The sequence below is a fragment of the Rhincodon typus genome, chromosome 47 (assembly GCF_021869965.1).
Source record: "Rhincodon typus isolate 14 chromosome 47, sRhiTyp1.1, whole genome shotgun sequence".
Lineage (NCBI taxonomy): Eukaryota > Metazoa > Chordata > Chondrichthyes > Orectolobiformes > Rhincodontidae > Rhincodon > Rhincodon typus.
This window is the reverse complement of record NC_063378.1, coordinates 1,901,266-1,907,241: the sequence shown is the minus strand read 5'-3', so window position 1 is coordinate 1,907,241 and position 5,976 is coordinate 1,901,266.

Here is a 5,976-nt window from a genome sequence, read left to right as displayed (position 1 = left end):
GTGTGTGTGTTAGTGAGAGAGCCCGGTGTTTGTGTGTGCGTGCTAGTGAGAGAGCCCGGTGTGTGTGTGTGTGCGTGTTAGTGAGAGAGCCCAGTGTGTGTGCGCGTGTGTGTTCGTGAGACAGCCTTGTGTGTGTGTGTGTGTGGCAGAGAGATGCTGCAGTACAGGGCTGCCTGTAGCCTCTCTCTCGGAGACAGTGGGACAGACCTGACCGGCTTCACTCACCGTGGGTCTCCATAGTAACCGGCAACACAGTCCTCACAGTGCGGCCCTTCAGTGTTCTCGGTGCAGAAGCATCTGCCTGTCAGCCGGTCACAGTCGCCCAACCAGCTGGCCCCGTGCCCATTACACGCACACTGACGACAGCCATCCTTCTGGGTGGCATTGCCATAGCTGCCGGGTTTGCACAGCTCACAGTGGTGCCCCATGGTCCACTCTGTGGGAAACCAAGTGAAGTAAACTCAGTGAGAAACAGACAAATCAGGCGTACTAATGCTCCAACTCACTCAGGAATTGGCTACTGATGGTCAACTCCTGTGTTCACACTTCACCAGATACACCCCTCTTCAGTCAACCTTCACTGATCTGCTCCCAGTTCATTCAGCACACACAGACAGATGTACAGACACACACGCACGCACAGAGGAACAACCCCTCCGTGGTCCTGGCAGTGATTCTCTGCAATGTGAGTCCTCTGACTCCCCTCATCCCACGCACAGCCTCCCACTGGCACCACACTTTGGTGATACCAGGACTGGCGAAGAATGTCATTCCTTCAAGATCAGTTCACAGGTTGTGAGAGTTGTTGGCTGGGCCAGCCTTTACTGCCTGCTCCTCACTGCCCTGGAGGAGGCGGTGCTGAGATGCCTTCTTCAAACACTGTAGTGCTTGGAGAGAGCCGATCAAGAGGGTGTAAAATAACTTGGCAAGGGGCACAAAACGCTGGGAGAGGCAGAGAACACAGAATGACTCGGTGACCAGTGGCATTCCGCAGGGACGTCTGCTCTTTGTGATCTTTATAAATGACTTGGATGAGGAAATGGAAGGGTGGGTTTGTAAGTGTGCCGATGACACGAAGGTTGGTGGAGTTGTGGACAGCATGGAAGGCTGTTGTAGGTTGCAACGGGACACTGACAGGATGCAGAGCTGGGCAAAGAAGTGGCAGATGAAATTCAACTCAGAAAAGTGTGAAGTGATTCACTTTGAATGCAGAATACAGGGTTAATGGCAGGATTCTCAGCAGTGTGGAGGAACAGAGGGATCTTGGGGCCCACGTCCATAGATCCCTCAAAGTTGCTACCCAAGTTGGTAGAGCTGTTAAGAAGGCGTACGGTGTGTTGGCTTTCATTGGCAGGGGGATTCAGTTTAAGACCCGTGAGGTTATGCTGCAGCTCTATAAGACTCTGGTTAGACCACACTTGGAATATTCTGTTCAGTCCTGGTCGCTTCATTATAGGAAGGATGTGAAAGCTTTAGAGAGGGTGCAGAGGAGATTTACCAGGATGCTGCCTTGACTGGAGGGCAGGTCTTATGAGGAAAGGTTGAGGGAGCTAGGGCTTTTCTCATTGGAGTGAAGAAGGATAAGAGGTGACTTAATAGAGGCTGTACAAGATGATGAGAAGCATAGACAGAGTGGACAGTCAGAGACTTTTACCCAGGGCGGAAATGACTATTATGAGGGGGCATAATTTTAAGGTGATTGGAGGAAGGTATAGGGGAGATGTCAGAGGTAGGCTCTTCACACAGAGAGTGGTGGGCGTGTGGAATGTGCTGTCGGCAGTGGTAGTGGAGTCAGATACTTTAGAGACTTTTAAGCGACTCTGGGATAGGCACATGGAGGATAGTAAAATGTAGGGTATGCAGGGTAGGTTGACCTTAGTAGGATAATAGGTCGGCACAACATCGTGGGCCGAAGGGCCTGTACTGTTCTTTGTTCTGTGTTCTAATGACGGAGACTGGGGTACAAGAGGAGTTAGAACACAAAGGAAGGCTGACGTTTTTGGTTACAAGGACAGCACTGCAGTTCTGCAGAAAGAGGATGTTCCAGAGGGATTCAGGAATGTAACAACTTGACTGAAGCACAGATGGCCGCAATCCCATTGATTGCTGGGATCTCTCGGTCATCAGCCAATGGGAAGGATGGCTTTTTCCTCCCCATTCTGAGGGTTGACAGTGTTTTGGAATTCCCTTCCTCAAAAGATGGCGTACCTTTCAATCTTTTTAAGGGAGCAAATTCCTGATGGCCGAGAGGTTATGGGGAAACTGGAGTTGAGGATCACCAGATCAGCCATGGTCTCGTTAAATTGGCAGAGATGGGCCCAATGATGATCTCAATGGCCTACTTCCACTCAAACGTCATAGACTCCCTACAGTGTGGAAACAGGCCATTCGGCCCATTGAGTCCACACCGTCTCTCTGAAGAGCATCCCACCCACCCTCGTACCCTTTATCCCTGCATTTCCCATGGCTATCCCACCTAGCCTGCACATCCCTGGACACGTTGGGCAATTTCGCACGGCCAATCCACCCTAACCTGCACAACTTTAGACTGTGGGAGGAAACCCACGCAGACATGGGGAGAACGTGCAAACTCCACACAGACAGTCGCCTGAAGGTTGGAATCGAACCCGGGTCCCCGGTGCTGTGAGGCAGCAGTACTAACCACTGAGCCACTGTGCTGCCCTAGAAACAGAACATCTTCTGATTTAATTATCAGGGATGCGACAATGTTGAGTCAAGGTTAAAATCACATCAGATGTATGGCAGAGTAACCTACTCATGTTTCTTGCTCCTTTGTAGAAGAACAAATCAGCAAGAAAATGAGGAATAAACATCACCAAATAGCTCCAACAAAGACTTTTAACTACCCGTACTTTGTCTGGGATGGTGGCTGTGTCAGGGGCAGCAAGGGTTCTGAAGAAGGGTCACTGGACCTGAAATGTTAACTCTGTTCCTCTCTTCACAGATGCTGCCACACCTTCTGAGTTTCTCTAGCAATTTCCTTGTTTCAGGAGGAAATAAACTGGAAGGGGCTTCAACGACAGAGCAAGAGGAATGGGAGAGTGCAGATTGCTCCGCAGAGACAGAGAGAGCTGATGGGCTGAATGGCCTTCTTCTGGATCATAAATGATTCGATGGCTCGAAGTTAGGTTTTTACAGAGTTTAGCTTGGCGAGAGATTAGGACGACAATTGGCCTGTAATTAAAAAGGGAATGGGAAATCACAATAGGGAGAGGACATTGGTGAGACTACACCTAGAGTGCTATGTGCAGTGGGGATCTGAGTTATATGGCACGGAAACAGACCCTTCAGTCGAACCAGTCCATGCTGACCATAATCCCAAACTAAACTAGTCCCACCTTCCTGCGTCTGGCCCATATCCCTCCAAACCTTTCCTATTCATGTTCTTATCTAAATGTCTTTTAAACATTGTAACTGTATCCGCATCCACCACTTCCTCTGGAAGCTCATTCCACACATGAACCACTCTCTGTGTAAAAAAGTTGCCCCTCATGTATTTTGTAAATCTTTCTCCACTCGCCTTAAAAATATTTTTTTTTGTCAGCAGCAGAGGGAGAGGCGACAGCGAGGACCAGGGGGCTGCCGGGAATATATTTGGGCAGCCAAATAGGTACGAGATACTTGCTCCCTGTGTGGATGAGGAAAAGGGCTGCGGGGAGGATGAGCCAGCTCACCGCGGCACCATGGTGCAGAAGGCCATTCAAGAGGGGGGAGCAAAAAGGCAAGTGGTAGTTATAAGGGATTCTATAGTTAGTGGGATAGATAGTATCCTTTGCAAGCCGGATCGGGAGTCCCGCATGGTGTGTTGCCTGCCCGGTGCCAGGGTGCAGGACATCTCTGACCGGCTTGAAAGGATATTGGAGCGGGAGGGGGAGGATCCAGTTGTTGTGGTCCACGTTGGGACTAACAACATAGGCAAGGCTAGGATGGAGGACCTGTTTGGGGATTATCAAGCACTAGAAACGAAATTAAGGAACAGGTCCTTGAGGGTCATAATCTCCAGATTACTGCCCGAGCCACGTGCAAATTGGCTTAGGGATAAGAAAATTAGGGAAGTAAACACATGGCTAAGGGAGTGGTGTGGGAAAGAGGGGTTCCATTTCATGGGGCATTGGCATCAGTTTTGGAACTGGAGGGATCTGTACCGATGGGACGGTCTCCACCTGAACCGATCTGGAACCAGTGTTCTTGTGAAAAGGATAAATAGGGTTGTCACTAGGACTTTAAACTAGTGAGTTGGGGGGAAGGGAAAGGGAAAACGACAGGGAGTATGATGGTAAATAAAAAGGTAAGCAGCAGGTTAGCATGTGTGCAGGAGGGTTTAAGTTCAAGGCAGACTATGAAAGAAGCAAAAAGGAAGGATAACTCAGGAGATATTATTAGAGATGTTGGAAATCATGAGGGTAAGAAAGCTAGCATAAAGGCACTTTACCTGAATGCTCGTAGCATTCGTAACAAGGTTGATGAGTTAACGGCACAAATCATCGCAAATGAATATGATTTGGTAGCCATTACGGAGACATGGTTACAGGATGATCACGACTGGGAGTTAAATATCCAAGGGTACCAGGCTATTCGGAAGGACAGACAGGAAGGTAAGGGAGGTGGTGTAGCTCTGATATTCAAGGACGCCATCAGGGAGGTGCTGAGAGATGATATAGGTTCTATGGAGAATGAGGTTGAATCCATTTGGGTGGAAATTAGAAATTCTAAGAGGAAGAAGTCACTGATAGGTGTAGTCTATAGGCCACCAAATAATAACATCACATTGGGGCGGGCAATAAACAAAGAAATAACTAATGCCTGTAAAAATGGTACGGCAATTATCATGGGGGATTTTAACCTACACGTAGATTGGCCGAACCAGCTCGGTCAGGGTAGCCTTGAGGAGGAGTTCGTTGAGTGTATCCGTGATAGTTTTCTTGAACAGTATGTAATGGAACCAACGCGGGAGCAAGCTATCCTAGATCTGGTCCTGTGTAATGAGACAGGAATAATTAATGACCTCATAGTTAGGGATCCTCTTGGAAGGAGTGATCACAGTATGGTTGAGTTTAGAATACAGATGGAGAGTGTGAAGATAAAATCCAATACCAGGGTCCTGTGCTTGAACAAGGGGAACTACAATAGAATGAGGGAGGACTTGGCTAAAGTAAACTGGAAACAAAGATTTTATGGTGGGACAGTTGACGAGCAGTGGAGGACTTTCAAAGCAATCTTTCAAAGTGCTCAGCAAAACTATATTCCATTGAAAAGGAAGGACTGTAAGAAAAGGGGTAATCTGCCATGGGTGTCTAAAGAAATAAGGGAGGCTATCAAATTGAAAGAGAAGGCATACAAAGTGGCCAAAAACAGCATGAAACTAGAAGATTGGGAAAACTTTAAAGGTCAACAGAAAGCCACAAAAAGAGCTATAAGGAAATGTAAGATAGAACATGAGAAAAAATTAGCACAGAATATAAAGACAGATAGGAAAAGTTTCTATAAATATATAAAACGAAAAAGAGTGGCTAAAGTAAATGTTGGCCCTTTAGAGCATGAGAAGGGGAATTTAGTTATGGGATATGATGAAATGGCCAAGGCATTGAACAGGTATTTTGTATCGGTCTTCACAGTGGAGGACACTAATAACATGCCAGTAATAGACAAAGAGACGAAGGTAGGTGAGGACCTGGTAGGTGAGGATCATTATTACGGAAGAGGTAGTGTTGGGCAAGCTAATGGAGCTAAGGATTGATAAGTGTCCTGGCCCTGATGGAATGCATCCCAGGGTACTAAAAGAGATGGCGGGAGAAATAGCAGGTGCACTGGCGGTAATTTTCCAAAATTCGCTGGACTCTGGGGCAGTCCCAGCAGATTGGAAAACAGCAAATGTGACGCCACTGTTTAAAAAGGGAAGTAGACAAACGATGGGGAATTATAGACCGGTTAGCTTAACCTCTGCAGTGGGGAAGA